This window comes from Aegilops tauschii, chromosome 7, assembly GCF_002575655.3.
Source record: "Aegilops tauschii subsp. strangulata cultivar AL8/78 chromosome 7, Aet v6.0, whole genome shotgun sequence".
NCBI classification, from domain to species: Eukaryota; Viridiplantae; Streptophyta; class Magnoliopsida; order Poales; family Poaceae; genus Aegilops; species Aegilops tauschii.
In genome coordinates, this window is record NC_053041.3 from 67,392,149 (window position 1) to 67,409,358 (window position 17,210).

Genomic DNA, 17,210 nt, shown 5'->3' on the forward strand with positions numbered 1-17,210 from the left:
GAAAATGTTTACTGTTCATGCACTATTCTGATCTAATTTGTCTTTTTTGCTGAAAGCTTCCCAGAAGCCCAAATGATCTAAAATTTGGAGCAGACATCACGTGATAAATTGTCTACCATGCAAAAAAGAATTAGAATTTTTTGAATATTTTTGAATATTTTTATGAATTTTTTCCTGAACTGGTGCAGATGAGCCTGGACACCGAAGCACACACTCTATGCCGTTTTTATCCCGTTTTCATCTACAGAACTAGCTAGATTCCACCCGACAACTGCTGGTCTGTCGATCGATTCATTGGCTAGCTAGCTCAACCACGGCAGATGCAGCGGCCGGATCGGACCACCTCAACCACGACGACAACGACGGTAGCCAGGACTCTGCCGGGGACGGACGTGGCGCGCGAGCCCCACCTCCACGTGATCCGTCCGTGCTGATAAGATGGTGACCGGCCGTGCTCCCGGCCCCGTACGTCGCCCTCTCTAGCTCCATGCGATGTGGCCTTCTGGAACGTCAAAACCCGGGCGATCTTTTCCACGGTGCCAACGCCATCCACCGCGACGGGCCACGAGGATCGATCCGCATCAACCAGCGTGCGTCGCCGTCGCGGCCGGGACGAGGCCACGGGATCGATCGATGGATGCGAGCAGGTGATCGGCCCCTCGCTCGCTCCAATCACGGCACGCTTCGTTATCCACACACAGGGAAAGGAATAGGCCGGCCAGGGAATCGCGGAGAGCGACGGCGTGCGGCTGGCCGGGATGGTTCACGCGCGTTCGAGCAGTCGCTTGCGCCGCCTTTCAACTTCAGGGAGCCTTTGCTTTCACCGAAGGTCGGCAAAGGAGAAGGGCTGGGGCAGGGGCCAAGCTAAGCCAATGCAACATCCCAAAGGTGTAGCTAGTAGCTACTAGTATAGAAAGGAGTATCAACTGAAACAGGAGTGGAGGCCTATTCTTCCCTTTTCGTCGTTGCTAGAACAAACGAACAGCACACGGCCGGTTCTGGATGGTCACCCGTCACCCTGACTGGATGGAACTAATTTTGTTCGGAACGCTGGTGGTTGTGGGGAAACCGTGTGCTCGCACCGTCGCGCGCACGTTACTCTTCTCGACCATCCCGTTGCCGATTACAAAGCCAACGGTGCTACCTCTAGTGTTAATCCAAACCAAACCAGTGGCTGATTGGTTGCCACCCTGCTATTCTGCTTGTGGATAGTACCAACGCGGCGCTAGCTAGCTTTCGTCAACGGACGTGACGTGCCACATCGGGCCGATATTAAACCCAAATATATAGCGGACTGTTAACGGGCTCGAACTAACGATGGGCTGCAATAGTATCAAATCGTTAACGGGCTTTTGACGGGCCGAATTGGCACATCTCGTATGGGCCGTGGGCTTAAATGGACTTGACACAAGTAGGCCTTATATGGGCCGGCCTGCTAATTTTTACTGGGCCGGTCTTTTTCACCGGAATGGGCCACTGTTGGGCCGTGCCACGTGTCGACCTATCATAGGCGCCTCCTGTCCAATGAGTGGATGACATCTGTCCCAACGGTGAGCCAACACGTATTTCCTCCGGCCAACACGAGTTAAGTTCAAAGGCCTAGCCCATCAGCTTGGACTTTTGAAACGATCTCAACAAGCTATACCTTAGTTAGGGTTTCTTTGTCCCCTCACAACTGCGGTGGCTAGGGGAGGGCACTCATCCCCTTTATGTTTTGCCAGCGAGCCCGTGCATCCACATGTCCTCTATCTGCCGCCCAGGTGGTGATGAAGCCATGTACCTAGGGTAGGGTCATAGGCCTGACCTAGACACCCTTCCCTAGGACTTCACCCTAAAACCAGAAGCAATCGAAGAGGAGTCATCATCCACTCGACCATAAGGCATTCCATTCGGAAGACTCGAAGTCACTCGACCATGGATGTCACTCGACCGCCAGAAGATCTAAAGCCACTCCGCACTACAACGGTCGGACATTACATCATAGCTTTAGTGGTCATTATGTCTCTTTATTACTAGCGTTACCAGTAACGCCCCCCTCTTGATGTACCTTAAATCCCTTGTAACGTGGGCTGGCTGGGGTCCTGGCGCACTCTATATAAGCCACCCCCCTCCACATGCACAAGGGTTCGCACCCCTGTAAACACACATACGCATAATCCAGTCGACCGCCTCCGGGCTCCGAGATGTAGGGCTGTTAGTTCTTCTGAGAAGGGCCTGAACTCGTAAAACTCGTGTGTACAACTTCGCCATAGCTAGGGTCTTGCCTCTCCATACTACCCCCTATTCTACTGTCAGTATTAGTACCACGACAGTTGGCGCCCACCTTGGGGCAGGTGTCTTAGCGACTTGTTGAAGAAGTTGCAATTTTTCCGATCCCCATCATCATGGTTTCTGGCGGAGGATTGGCCGAGGGCCGCGAGATCCGTCTCGGCGCGCTTGTGTTCGTCGCCGACGACTCCGCTTGGCTCCACTCGACGTCGAGGCGCTCCCCGTCGTGCGTGCGTCCGCGGCTTCCTTCTGCGGCAGCCGTCGACTCAGTATCGGTTGGCTCCTGTGGCGTCCTCGCTCCCTGCTGCTCGCCGGCACAAGCGTTTCGGTCGGTTGCGGCTCCAGCAGTGGGTGAGGCACGCGGTGGCTCGCCAGTCGGCCACCCCACAAGTCGCGGCAATCAAGCCCGACGAAACTCTCTACGGCCTGTTCGACTGGCTCCGTCGAGACTGCATCCGAGTGCGACAGCAGCGACCCCGCGGCAGAAGTCCTGATGGTCAATGGACCGCGCAGTCCTCCTGGCTTCCCCCGCGACGACGGTGGCGATGGCGGAGGCGATCCGTCGCACGTCCACGAGGAGTACCGCCCCGAGCCCCTCTCTTCGCAGCAGAGGGAGGAACTTCGTCTCCGTAACATGGATGCGGTTCACACTCCTATCGTTGGAGAAACCCCCGAGGCCCGAGCCTCGGAGGAGGCGCACCTGGCCAACTTGGCTGAGCGCACTCGACTGGAGAATCTCCAGCATGCACTCGACGAGCGTGCTCGGCAGCGGATTCCTGAGTCCAGTCGACGACAACTTTTTCCGCCTCCAACTCAGGTATACCGAACTCCGATTCAGAATCTCACAGCTGCAGCCCGAATAGCAGAGTCGATTCAGCCCACCCAGTCAGAAGCTGGCAGAGGTTTGATGCAGATCCGGGCTTTACTCTGGGCAGCGGGAGAACAAAACACAGAAGTATCTCAGTCGCGGAATAGGATCCATAGCAGATCTGTGGTAGCAGACACAGTCCAGTCGGCTCACAGCCCAAGATCGCCCCCGAGGCGTGAGGGACGTGGAGACCGACGAGATCAGTACATAAACCGTGAGCAGTATGATCACCGACTCGACCACGATGATCGTCGTCGAGTGCCCACACCTCCCCCAAGGAATGGGTCATACGTGCCTCGGCAGCACGATGACAGACGTCCTCACAGTGGTGGGCGAAGGATTCCAGTCGACCCCCGAGAGCCGGGCTTTGATGCGAGATCTATTCTCGTTCAGGGTCTGGTTGACAGGAACAGAGCTCACAGAGAAGGTCATGACAGAGATTGTCCGACCGGCAGCAGAGTGCATGTCTCAGGTCCAGAGTGTTTCATCAGAGCCATCAGGGCTGTAGTGATTCCTCCCAACTTCAGGTTGGCGACTGGAGTCAGCAAGTTCACTGGTGAGTCCAAGCCTGACACTTGGCTTGAGGACTACCGAGTGGCTGTTCAGATTGGTGGCGGCAATGACGAAGTGGCCATGAAGCACCTTCCTCTGATGTTGGAGGGCTCGGCCAGAGCGTGGTTGAATCAGTTAGCACCTGGCAGCATATATAGTTGGGAGGAACTCGCCCGAGTGTTTGTTAGAACCTTTGAAGGTACATGCAAACGACCAGCAGGGTTAACAGAGCTGCAATCCTGCGTGCAGAAGCCGAATGAAACCTTGAGGGATTATATCCAGAGATGGATCACGTTGCACCACATGGTGGAGAATGTGTCAGATCACCAAGCAGTTTGTGCCTTCAAAGAAGGTGTCAAGTATCGAGAATTGAACCTGAAGTTCGGTCGGACCGGGGATATGTCTCTGAGTTGGATGTTGGAAATTGCCACCAAGTATATATGCTAATGGTGAAGAGGAGGATCGACTCCGGAGTGGCAAGCACAAAACAGTCGCCCAAGAAACCGGAGGAGGGAACTCCAGTCAGAAGCAGAAGCGCAAAGCCGAGCCAGCTGCTCCTGGTGAAGCCTTAGCCGTGACTCAAGGAAAGTTCAAGGGGAAGCCCAAAGGGCCGTGGAATCCCAAGAAAGTGAAAGAACAATATGGAAATGATGTGTTGGATTTACCATGCCACATTCACACCAAAAAAAGGTGAAGAGGGTAATCTCATTTACCCTAAACATACCACTCGACAGTGTCGGCTCCTGATCCAGCAGTTCCGAGAGAAACAACCCAAGGAGAAGGAAAAGAAGTCGGACAAGGGTGAGGATAAGGAAGAAGATGATGATGGTTTCCCCAACGTCAATTCCACTCTGATGATTTTTGCTGATGTCGAGAGCAAAAGTCGACTGAAAGTCATTAACAGATAAGTGAACATGGTCGCTCCGGCGACACCCAGTTATTTGAAGTGGTCTCAGACTGCTATTACATTCGACCAGTCTGATCACCCAGCGCGTATAGCCACCCCTGGGAGGCAAGCGTTGGTGGTCGACCCAGTTGTTGAAGGCACTCGGCTGACTAAGGTGTTGATGGATAGTGGCAGTGACCTGAATATACTTTATGCTGAAACCTTGAAAGGGATGGGCATTCCGATGTCCAAACTCAGTGAAAGCAATATGAGTTTCCATGGGGTTATACCTGTCAAGAAGGCTGAATCACTCGGCCAGATGACCTCGATGTGGTTTTCGGTGATTCCAAGAATTACCGCAAGGAAAAGTTGACGTTTGAAGTCGTGGATTTCCAGAGTGCTTATCATGCTATTCTGGGTAGGCCTGCTTATGCACGTTTTATGGCTCGACCATGTTACGTGTACCTCAAATTGAAGATGCCTGGTCCCAGAGGAGTGATCACTATCACTGGCAATCGGCAGAAGGCAGAAGAGTGCTTCCAGAAGGGCTCAAAGATCGCCGATGCACAAATGGCAGTAGTAGAATTGCAAGAGTATCAGAAAAATGTAGATCCGAGTGATTTGCTACGAGCCAAGAAGCCTGCCACAGACTCTGCATTTCAGTCGTCTGGTGAAACGAAGCCGATTCATATTCACCCGACCGATCCCAATGCTGCTCAGACTCACATTTCGACAACACTCGACTCCAAATAGGAAGAAGCGCTCATCCAGTCCTCCGTGAGAACTGGGACATCTTTGCATGGAAACCTTCTCACATGCCGGGTGTTCCCAGGGGGCTGGCTGAGCACCGTTTGCGAGTCGACCCAAAAGTGAAACCAGTCAAGGAACATCTTCGACGGTCCGCCGTACAGAAGAGAAAAGCAATTGGTGAAGAAGTGGCTCGGCTCCTGGCAGCTGAGTTTATCCGAGAGATTTACCACTCCGAGTGGCTTGCCAATGTTGTCATGGTCCCCAAGAAGGACGACTCACTTCGCATGTGCATTGACTTCAAGCATATCAATCGGGCCTGCCCGAAAGATCATTTTCCTCTCCCCCGCATCGACCAAATAGTCGACTCGACTGCGGGGTGTGAGCGCTTGTCCTTTTTGGACGCCTATTCCGGGTATCATCAGATCCTACTGTATGGACCCAATGAGATAAAAACAGCTTTCATCACTCCATTCGGGTGCTTCTGTTATGTCACCATGCCATTCGGCCTGAAGAACGCTGGAGCCACATTCATGAGGATGATTTAGAAGTGTTTGCTCACTCAAATCAGTCGGAATGTGGAAGCATACATGGATGACATTGTGGTCAAGTCACGTAAGGGTTCTGACCTGCTGGCTGACATTGCTGAAACTTTTGCCAACCTCAGAAGGTATGATATCAAGCTTAATCCATCAAAGTGCACATTCGGAGTTCCTGGCGGAAAATTACTCGGTTTCCTCGTTTCCGAACGAGGGATCGACGCTAACCCAGAGAAAGTTGGTGCTATACTCCGGATGAAATGCCCTGCGCGTGTGCACGATGTCCAGAAGCTTACTGGTTGTTTGGCCGCCTTAAGTCGATTCATTTCTCGCCTCGGTGAAAAGGCATTGCCTCTTTACCGACTGATGAAGAAGTCTGATAAGTTTGAGCATTTGTAGAGCTCAAAGCCCTGCTTTCCACCCAGCCGGTGCTTGCTGCCCCAATCAGCAAAGAGCCTTTACTGCTTTACATTGCAGCCACTGGACAAGTTGTCAGTACAGTACTTACGGTCGAGCGGGAAGAAGAAGGAAAAGCTTATAAAGTTCAGCGCCCAGTATACTATGTTTCTGAAGTTCTGACTCCATCAAAGGAAATATATCCACATTATCAGAAGCTTGTTGATGGGATTTACATGACCACGAAGAAGGTTGCACACTATTTCTCTGACCACTCCATTACAGTCGTCAGCGACGCTCCATTATCAGAGATTCTGAACAACAGATATGCAACTGGTCGAGTGGCAAAGTGGGCGATTGAACTCCTTCCCTTGGATATCAAGTTTGAGGCAAAGAAAGCTATCAAATCCCAAGCAATAGCAGATTTTCTCACCGAGTGGATCGAACAGCAACTGCTGACTCAAGTCCACTCGGAGCACTGGACCATGTTCTTGAGCTAGGACTTAGTCGTGGAATTGTCACGGCAGATGTCCTTGAGCTAGGACTTAGTCGTGGAGCCATCGCAACTAGGAAGCTTGAAGGGGTTATGCGGGACAAGAAACACGAGGGTTTATACTGGTTCGGCCCCTTACGGTGAAGGTAAAAGCCTACGTCCAGTTCGAGGTGTTATTGATTAGGGTTACGATCGCCAGGGAGCTAAACAGCTATGCCCGGCTCTCGATGAGATCGTTGTCGCCTTGAACCGCTGCCGGGTCTTCCCTTTATATAAGGAGGCTGACGCCCAGCAGCCCTTAGAGTCCCGGCCGGCTCATAAGAGCGTCCGGCTCGGACTCTAATCAATACTTGCCTTACACTACAAGTCTACTATAACAATGACTGTAACTACGGGCTTTAAGCCATATCCGGGTCTCAGCCCATCTCTGGCCCATCATCTTGAAACTTGGCTCCGGGCTTCTGGCAACGACCCTACGAGTAACCCGGCCCCTCCTGGCGGGTGACTCATAAGGTCTATATCCTCAACATTAGGCCCCAGATTGACTTGAGCCGGCTCATGTCAATCTTCAACTCTGCCGACAGAGAAAATCTCCGGCTCACCATTCATGTGGAGGTCATAACCCGGAGTGACGTCATCCTCTGGACTCCGGATAATCCGCCGTGACGTCATCCTCCATTAAATCCGTTTTTTACTCCGCCAGATCCGCGACGCATCTTCGCTTTTACTGTCTTTCCGAAAATCGAGGCGTCGTGAGGGGGAGATAACCACGCCGTGGTCTCCTTGAATCTCGCGCCCATTCATGACCCTGCCTTATAAATAGGCCGGCCCAACACTCTCCTCTCACGCTCTCCTTCTTCTTCCTCGCGCTGTCGCTTCTCTGCCCGAGCTCCGCCACTGCCGCCGCCATCGCGCCCCTGGTCTTCATCAACCCGGCCGCTGCATCACCCTGATTCGGACCAGACTTACGGCAGCGACCTCCGCTCTTTCCAACCCCGGTAAGTCTTCTTCGCTCTGCCAGACAGATCTACTTGTAGGGTTCATCTTGTGTTCTTCGCGTTCTTCACCATTGACGCAAGTTTCAGTAACCCCTGTAGTCACTGCCCCTATTGATCTTAACTCTTCGTAGAACCTTTGCGGTAAATGCTCGAGATCCATTCCACCTGCAAAAAATCCTCTCTTTACTGCTTTAAAAACCATGTTCCACCTTAAGAACTTCTCCTGCTTCTGTTCCTTTAGGTCTAGAAAATTTTCATCTTGCCCGACCATTTTGATCCGAAAAAGTTACTGTAATATGTGAAATCTGTTTTACCACACTTAGTAAAAACTGCAGCCCTTGAATCTTGGCGGCTTATATTTCCGACTTAAAGAAAACACGCGCCGTAGAACTTTCCGGTTTAAAGAGAACCATGCTCTGTAGTATCTTCCGACTTAACCGCAGTAAGCCGTAGATGACCAACTTATCCTGAAAGCCCCGACGGCTTAGATAACCCACCGTATCAATACATACCATTAGTCCCCTTCATAAGCCGTCATTGTAATTTGAATGATAAACTCCGGCTTATAATTAACCCGGACACTTTCCTCTTTATCATAGACCACCAACCGTCACCATGCCTCCCAAAGCTCCCATCACTTGCAACTGGATGAGATCCAACGTCACTGATGAGACCCTGGCCAACTTTGTTAAGTCCGGATATCTGCCCAGGAAGGAAGTGATGTCCTACCGTGCCCCTGATCCGTCAGAAGAGAGACCACAGCCGAGGGACGGGGAAGTAGTGATCTTTGCGGACCATATGAGCCGGGGCTTCGCACCGCCCGGCTCAAAATTCTTCCGGGATGTACTCAACTTCTTTGACCTTCGACCTCAGGATATAGGACCCAATTCCATATCCAACATCTGCAACTTCCAAGTCTTTTGTGAAGTATATCTTGGAGAAGAGCCGAGTCTGCTGCTCTTCAGAGAGCTGTTTTATTTGAAACGCCAAAATGAGTGTGCCAACGGGCCAAGTCTAGAGTTAGGCGGCATCTCTATCCAGCGACGTAGGGACTGTCTGTTCCCTTACGCAGAGCCGCCGAGCCACCCTAAGGACTGGAATATGACTTGGTTCTACTGCCAAGATACATCCCCGGCTGACGAGAACCCACTGCCCGGCTTTCGCCCAACACGCCTGGAGCCGACTCACCCGTTATCCGACAAACTTACTGCCGCGGAACGCCAACCTCTGCTTCCAACGATCAACAAGATCAAGGCCCTGCTAGGCAATGGTCTGAACGGAATTGATCTGGTCCGGGTCTGGATCTCATGGCGGGTGATCCCATTGAGCCGCCGCCCCGGCTTAATGTGTGAGTACACCGGGCGAAAGGATGACCCGCAGAGGCACAGTCGCAATGATCTTCTAGAAGACGTTGCTGAAGAAGAGACCAAGGCTCTGTTAAACGAGAGCCTGGCAGACTGTGGAAGAACCGGGCTAGCCCCGTTCTGCAAGACCAATCCAGCCCCAGCGGTAAGCCGCTGACTTTAACCTTTCAGCTTCTTTGGTATGTCACCTTGCTCTGAACCATTTTAAGAATTCATTACTGTATTTCTCAGGCTGATGATAAATTCTGGCGGGTCAAGTATGACCATGAGGCGGCCAAGAAGGCCAGGAAGGTGAAAAAGGCCGCCAAGAAAGCCGCCCCTCGCAAGAAGGGCAGCAGACCCACTGCTTCGGAGCTAATGCAGTTAAGCGATAGCTCCGAGTCAGAGGTAACCCTTAAACCTTTTAAATTCTTGCTGTACATGTTGTCTGATGCTGTCCGCCTTATCCACACTTGCTTATTGACAGGATGACACCGGCGCCAGTAACCCGGTGGTTGAAGAGGTAACATCACTTTCCTCCGGCTCGGAGCCCTTACCACAGCTGAAAGTCCGAAGGGTAACCCGGAAAGTAAGCTTTTCCCATCCATTAGCTCATCAAGACCCTCAATTTCTTTTGATGCAGCAGGTTCACGAGAGCCGGCGTCACACCCGGGCCCGCAAGGACACCGACCTCTCCACCGGGTTACCCGACGCAATGAGGAAGCGCCGCACTGAGGTTTTTTCTCACCTGTACCCTTTTCACCCGTTGGCGGGTGTCATCCGTCAGCCACTCAACTCTTCTGACTCCAATTACCAGGAGGCCTCCCCCTCTTCGGGTGACTCCATGCAGTCAAGTTTGCCGGCCTTCAAGACTGCACCCGGGTAATAACAATCTCCTTACATTATCTGTCTGTATTTACTTTTTGTATGCCTAACACTTCTGTCCTTTCAGTGCCCAGGCAAAGCTCACCAAAAGAGCAAAGAAGACCAGGTCAGCCGGAGTGCCAGACTTGCCTGAGCCGGAGACGACGGCTCAAGAGCCGCCAGCCGCCTCCGCCCCCGAAGCCACCATTCCCATGGACACGGCGCCTGAAGCCCCTGCCCCGACCACCAAGAGAACAACCGAAGCGTCAGCTAACCCGGAGGCCTCCGGCTCAGCCCCACCAGCTAACGACCCGGACGTGGTAATTACCCGGACGGAGTATGTTGAGCCGGGGAGGCCGACCGCACTGGCGAAATGCTCCGCGAAGGGGGAGTTGCTGCAACCCCATCGGGTGAATCTGGATCTCTCCAGGTACACCGATTTAAGCATTGGAGAGCTTGTCTCAGGCTACATCAGCCAAGTTCACAAGAGCCGGGACGCCGAGATCGCCATGGTCAACCAGATCCAACAAAAATCTGAGGTAACCTTCTGCTGTTTTCTTACTTTCTACATAGTGATCCTTGTCATTCTAGCCCCCAAGTCTGGGACTTATACTTGAATATGTTGTAGACTTAGATTCCGGTTTACTGAACTGAGCCGGCCGTACATAGATAGATACGTTCAATATGCATTAGCCCCCAAGTGCCAAGTGTCTTTGCTTGGAAAGCGCTTGGGACTTTATAGAATGACTGTTAATAACCCGGAAATATATGCAGGCTGTTGGCAAGAAATTAGAGTCGGACCTGGCGGATCTCAAGAGCCGGCTGAAGGCACAAGAAATGGAGACCCGGAAGGCAAACGCCAAGTTTGTCTCCAGCATCGCTGCTCAAGAAAAGCTGAAGACCGAAATTGGTGCTGAGCGGAAGGCCTGGGCTGAAGAGAAAGCCACACTGGTAACCCGGGCGGAACAGGCGGAGAAGGCACTCTCTGAAAAAACTGCCGAACTCTCCAGCCTAAAGCGCCAAGTGTCCCAAATGGTAACTGCCATCTTCGGTAAGTCGCCTCACCGGCTTTCATTCATGTTAGAATATTTATATCTCCTGATTCATCTTGTCACCGGGTCATCTGATGTTGTTAAAACAGGTTCCAGAAGCGCCAACTTGAACCAGAGCGTGGTCACCAAGCTAAAGGCCGTGTACACCCTGGTGGAACAACTCTACACCGGGTCACAGCGTGCTTTAGCTGTGGTGGCCCTATCCAACGAGGTGCCAACCCATCTGGCCGAAGTCCTGCGCCGGCTCGCTGTTCTGCCACAGCGGATCCAGGAGCTACGCCGAGCCTCCGCAAGATCCGGAGCAATTGCCGCGCTGAGCCGGGCCAAAGCATTCCTGCCGGAGCTAGACCCGGCAGACATCGCACTGGGTTACCCGAGCTTGAAGGAAGACGGCTCCGCCTTCGACCAGCAGGACTTCGCGGCATGTGTTAAGGCTGTACGCCCGGTGGCCACCATCATCGCGAACGACACCGACTTAACCAAGTATCAGCCGGGGTACAACGCGGAGAATCAGAGGATTCCAACCCCTCGCTATGAAGCTATCAATCTGATTCCTCCGGCTCGCCAGCACACCTTCGCCCCGGAGATTAACCCGGCCGGGTTAATCGACGAAGAAGCTTAGTTCGAAGCTCTCCGCGGCATCGACTGGAAGTCGTCAACCTTCGAGGTCTCGGGATCAACCGGAGCGGAAGATGAGCCGGGGACTTCAACCCAGCAGGCATCGTAAAGCGGCTGGCGGTTCATCGAACAACGTTCCAACCTTGAGACTTGAGGAATTTTGTAATAGACTAGGTGCAACATTTTATCTCTGCCGTGCCATCGTGCATGAATGCTGAAAACCCTTGAAATCATCTTTTCAGTGTTCTGCCGGGTCGTAATTATCCCTTTGTCTTGCTCAACTTTAAAAGGTGCCTTTAAGTATCTGTATAGAAAGGCAAATCACAAGTCGCAAGGCGGCTTACCGCCCTGAGAATCAGGTGTTTGAGATGGATAACCCGGAATAAAACCAAAAAGACTGGTCCTTAACTATACTCTTAACATAGCCGTGATAACACACTTAACCTGTAAGCATACCTCCGGGTTAAATAACCCGGGTCGCACGGTTGGTACCTTAACTCGAATTTACTTGCCTTGATGACATCCATGATGTTCAATTAACCAGATAAACCAAAATTAAGCCGGCAAGTGAAACCCGGCAGTACTTTGATATGATCAGAGTAAACTTGTGGTAAAATATAAAAACTTAAGGGCTTCCGGTTCGAATACGACCAGAAACTCGGTCCAAAGGGGTAAAGCTAAGATTCGGATACGATCATATAGCCCCCAGTGGGTGTGGCGATGCCAATCAAGAGGGTATCGACAGCTATGTTCTCTTTGGTTCGAATACGACCCATGTTTGAACAGGAAGCCCCCAAGTGATTCTGAAAAGTGTTTAACGACGCTGATTCGAATACGATCCACGTCGGTTCTCAGAGGGGTTACACTATGATTCAAATATGACCAGAGGCAACTTCCCAATGAGCTCGGCACTTTGCCAATCAAATGGGTATCGACAGCTATGTTCTCTTGGGTTCGAATACGACCCATGTGTGAACAGGAAGCCCCCAAGTGACTTTACTGCTTACAGCTAGATTCGAAGATGATCATAAGCCGGATCTTCTGTAAGTCAGCATGTAAAAAACAACACACATATTTGGAAGAGAGCAAAGGACAGAGGTCCTGCTTTATTGCTTTATCATAATATATACATGGCTGAGATAAATATATACACCACAAGAGCCGGTAGCTCAAGTGTAGTAAGGCCGAAGCTAAGCTATGTTCCACGGCCGACGGGTCTCCTCCTCAGATTTACGCGAGTCTTTATGCTCCCGGATATCAATGAGGTAATATGACCCGTTGTGCAAGTTTTTACTGACCAAAAAAGGCCCTTCCCAAGGTGGGGATAACTTGTGTGCATCTGTTTGATCCTGGATGAGCCGGAGCACCAGGTCGCCTTCCTGGAAGACCCGGGACTTGACCCGGCGGCTATGATAACGGCGCAGGTCTTGTTGGTAAATCGCTGAACGGGCGGCTGCCACATCACGCTGTTCGTCCAACAAGTCCAGAGCATCTTGGCGCGCCTGTTCATTATCCGTCTCAACATAAGCCGCCACACGAGGTGAATCATGACGGATGTCGCTGGGGACAACTGCTTCTGCTCCATAAACCATGAAGAAAGGCGTGAAGCCTGTAGACCTGTTAGGAGTAGTGTTGATGCTCCATAAGACGGAGGGCAATTCCTCCATCCAACAACCCGGCGTCCGTTGCAAAGGGACCAAAAGCCGGGGTTTGATGCCCTTCAGAATCTCCTGGTTAGCTCTCTCAGCTTGACCATTGGATTGGGGATGAGCCACTGAGGAAACATCAAGTCGGATATGCTCTTGTTGACAAAACTCTTCCATAGCACCCTTGGATAGATTGGTGCCATTGTCAGTTATGATGCTGTGCGGAAAGCCAAAGCGGAAAATCACCTTTTTCATAAATTGAACCGCCGTAACTGCATCGCACTTGCTAACTGGCTCAGCCTCCACCCACTTCGTGAATTTGTCAACTGCCACCAAGAGGTGGGTCTTCTTATCCTTGGACCGTTTAAAAGGCCCAACCATGTCAAGCCCCCAGACCGCAAAGGGCCAAGTGATTGGAATCATCCTCAACTCCTGAGCCGGCACATGAGCCCGTCGTGAGAACCTTTGGCAGCCATCACATTTACTGACCAAGTCCTCTGCATCAGCGTGAGCCGTCAGCCAATATAAACCATGACGGAAAGCCTTGGCCACAAGAGATTTTGAACCGGCATGATGGCCACAATCCCCTTCATGGATCTCGCGCAAGATCTCTTGACCTTCCTCAGGGGAGATACAACGCTGAAATGCCCCTGAAACACTGCGATGATGCAACTCGCCATCGATAACAATCATTGACTTAGCCCGCCGGGTTATTTGCCTGGCCAGAATTTCATCTTCAGGCAATTCTCCCCGGGTTATATAAGCCAGATATGGCATTGTCCAGTCTGGTATGACATGAAGAGCTGCCACCAGTTGCGCCTCCGGGTCAGGGACGGCCAAATCTTCTTCTGTAGGCAACTTGACCGAAGGATTATACAGGACATCCAGGAAAGTGTTAGGCGGCACCGGCTTTCGCTGAGAGCCTAGCCGGCTTAACGCATCCGCCGCCTCGTTCCTCCGGCGATCAATATGCTCCACTTGGTACCCCTGGAAGTGCCCAGCAATGGCATCAACCTCGCGGCGATAAGCCGCCATTAGAGGATCCTTAGAATCCCAGGTGCCTGATACTTGTTGAGCCACCAAGTCTGAGTCACCAAAGCACCTCACCCGGCTTAAGCTCATCTCCTTAGCCACCCGAAGACCGTGGAGCAAAGCCTCGTATTCAACCGCATTGTTAGTGCAAGGAAACATCAACCGTAGCACATAATGGAATTTGTCACCTTTAGGGGAAGCCAAGACAACACCAGCTCCCGAGCCCTCCAGCTGCCTGGACCCATCAAAGTGAATAGTCCAATAAGTGTTATCCGGCTTTTGCTCGGGTACTTGCGACTCTGTCCAATCATTGATGAAATCCACCAAGGCCTGAGACTTAACAGCAGTGCGTGGCACATATTTAAGGTCATGAGGTCCAAGTTCTATAGCCCACTTAGCAATTCTCCCTGTAGCCTCTCTGTTTTGGATAACATCACCGAGAGGGGCGGAACTGACCACAGTGATGGGATGACCCTGAAAATAATGCTTAAGCTTCCGGCTCGCCATAAACACCCCATATACGAGCTTCTGCCAATGCGGATACCGCTGCTTGGACTCAATGAGCACCTCACTAACATAATAAACCGGCCGCTGAACCGGATGCTCCTTACCCGCCTCCTTGCGCTCCACCACAATAGCCACGCTGATGGCTCGTGCGTTTGCCGCCACGTACAGTAGCAAGGGCTCCTTATCAACCGGAGCAGCAAGGACGGGGGGCTCTGCCAGTTGCTTTTTCAAATCCTCAAAAGCGGTATTAGCTGCATCATTCCAGACAAAGTTGTCAGTTTTCTTCATCAACTGATATAAGGGCATAGCCTTCTCACCCAAACGACTTATAAACCGGCTTAAAGCAGCGATGCGACCCGCCAAACGCTGAACGTCATTTACACACGCCGGCTTAGCCAAGGAAGTGATGGCCTTGATCTTCTCCGGGTTAGCCTCAATGCCTCTGTCAGAAACCAAGAAGCCCAGTAGTTTGCCTGCAGGAACACCAAAAACACACTTGGCCGGGTTAAGCATCATCTTATAGACCCGGAGATTGTCGAAGGTTTCCCTTAAGTCATCTATCAGGGTTTCCTCCTTGATGGATTTAACCACAATGTCGTCCACGTAAGTGTGAACATTGCGCCCGATCTGTTTATGAAGACAATTCTGCACACAACGCTGGTAAGTCGCCTGTGCACACTTGAGTCCAAAGGGCATAGACACATAGCAGAAGGCTCCAAAGGGAGTGATGAATGCCGTCTTCTCCTGGTCCTTAACTGCCATCTTAATCTGATGATACCCGGAATAAGCATCCAAGAAACTTAAGCGTGCACAACCTGCCGTAGCATCAATGATTTGATCGATACGGGGGAGAGCAAAAGGATCAGCCGGACACGCCTTGTTCAAATCCGTGTAGTCCACACACATCCGCTAGGTGCCGTTCTTCTTGAGTACGAGCACTGGGTTAGCCAACCATTCTGGGTGAAAAACTTCGACAATAAACCCGGCCGCCAAGAGCCGGGCCACTTCCTCACCAATGTCTTTCCGCCTCTCTTCATTAAACCGCCGAAGGAACTGTCTGACCGGCTTAAATTTTGGATCAACATTGAGAGTGTGCTCAGCGAGTTCTCTAGGTACACCTGGCATGTCAGAAGGTTTCCATGCGAAGATGTCTCTATTCTCACGGATGAACTCGATGAGCGCGCTTTCCTATTTCGGGTCCAGATTTGCACTGATGCTAAACTGCTGAGACGAGTCACCCGGAACAAAATCAACAAGCTTAGTCTCGTCAGCTGACTTAAATTTCATTGCTGGTTCGTTCTCCGTGGTTGGCTTTTTCAGAGAGGTCATATCTGTTGGGTCAACATTGTCTTTATAAAACTTCAACTCCTCTGTGGCGCAAACAGACTCTGCATAAGCCGCATCACCTTCCTCACACTCCAGAGCCACTTTCCGGCTGCCATGAACCGTAATGGTCCCATTGTGACCCGGCATCTTGAGCTGTAAGTACACATAACACGGCCGTGCCATGAACTTGGCGTAAGCCGGCCGTCCGAATATAGCATGGTATGGACTTCTTATCTTGACCACCTCAAAGGTCAACTTCTCCACCCTGTAGTTGTTTTCATCACCAAAAGCCACTTCCAATTTGATCTTGCCGACTGGATAAGCCGACTTACCGGGTACCACCCCGTGGAAGATAGTGTTTGACTGGCTGAGGTTCTTATCAACCAACCCCATACGGCGAAAAGTCTCATAATAGAGGATATTGATGCTGCTGCCTCCATCCATGAGTACCTTTATGAATTTATAGCCTCCTACCTGAGGAGCCACCACCAAGGCCAAGTGGCCCGGGTTATCCACCCGGGGAGGGTGATCCTCCCTGCTCCATACTATAGGCTGCTCAGACCACCGCAAGTAGCGTGGAACTGCCGGCTCAACAGCATTCACAGTCCTCTTGTGAAGCTTGTGATCTCGTTTGCACAAACTAGTGGTAAACACATGATACTGTCCACCGCTAAGCTGCTTTGGGTTGGTCTGATAACCCCCCTGCTGCTGTTGATGACCCTGACTAGACTGTTGATTAAAGCCCCCTTGACCGTTCTGAGGACCGGAGTTTGAGCCGCCTCCCGGGCCATGAAAGCCGCCAGCGCCGGAGCCGCCGGCGCCTGAGCCGCCGCCCGGGCCATTGTAGTTTTTAAAGGCCTTCATGATAGCACAATCCTTCCACAGATGAGTCGCTGGCTTCTCTCTAGAGCCGTGTCTCGGACAAGGTTCATTCAACAGCTGCTCCAGAGAAGGTCCTGACCCGCCGCCTCGGGGAGGGGGCCTCCCCTTGCGTCGCTGGTTGTTGCCTTGGGTGTTGGCTACGAACTCCAGGCTGCCATCGGCCTTGCGCTTGCCTCCTCCTTGATTCCCCGGG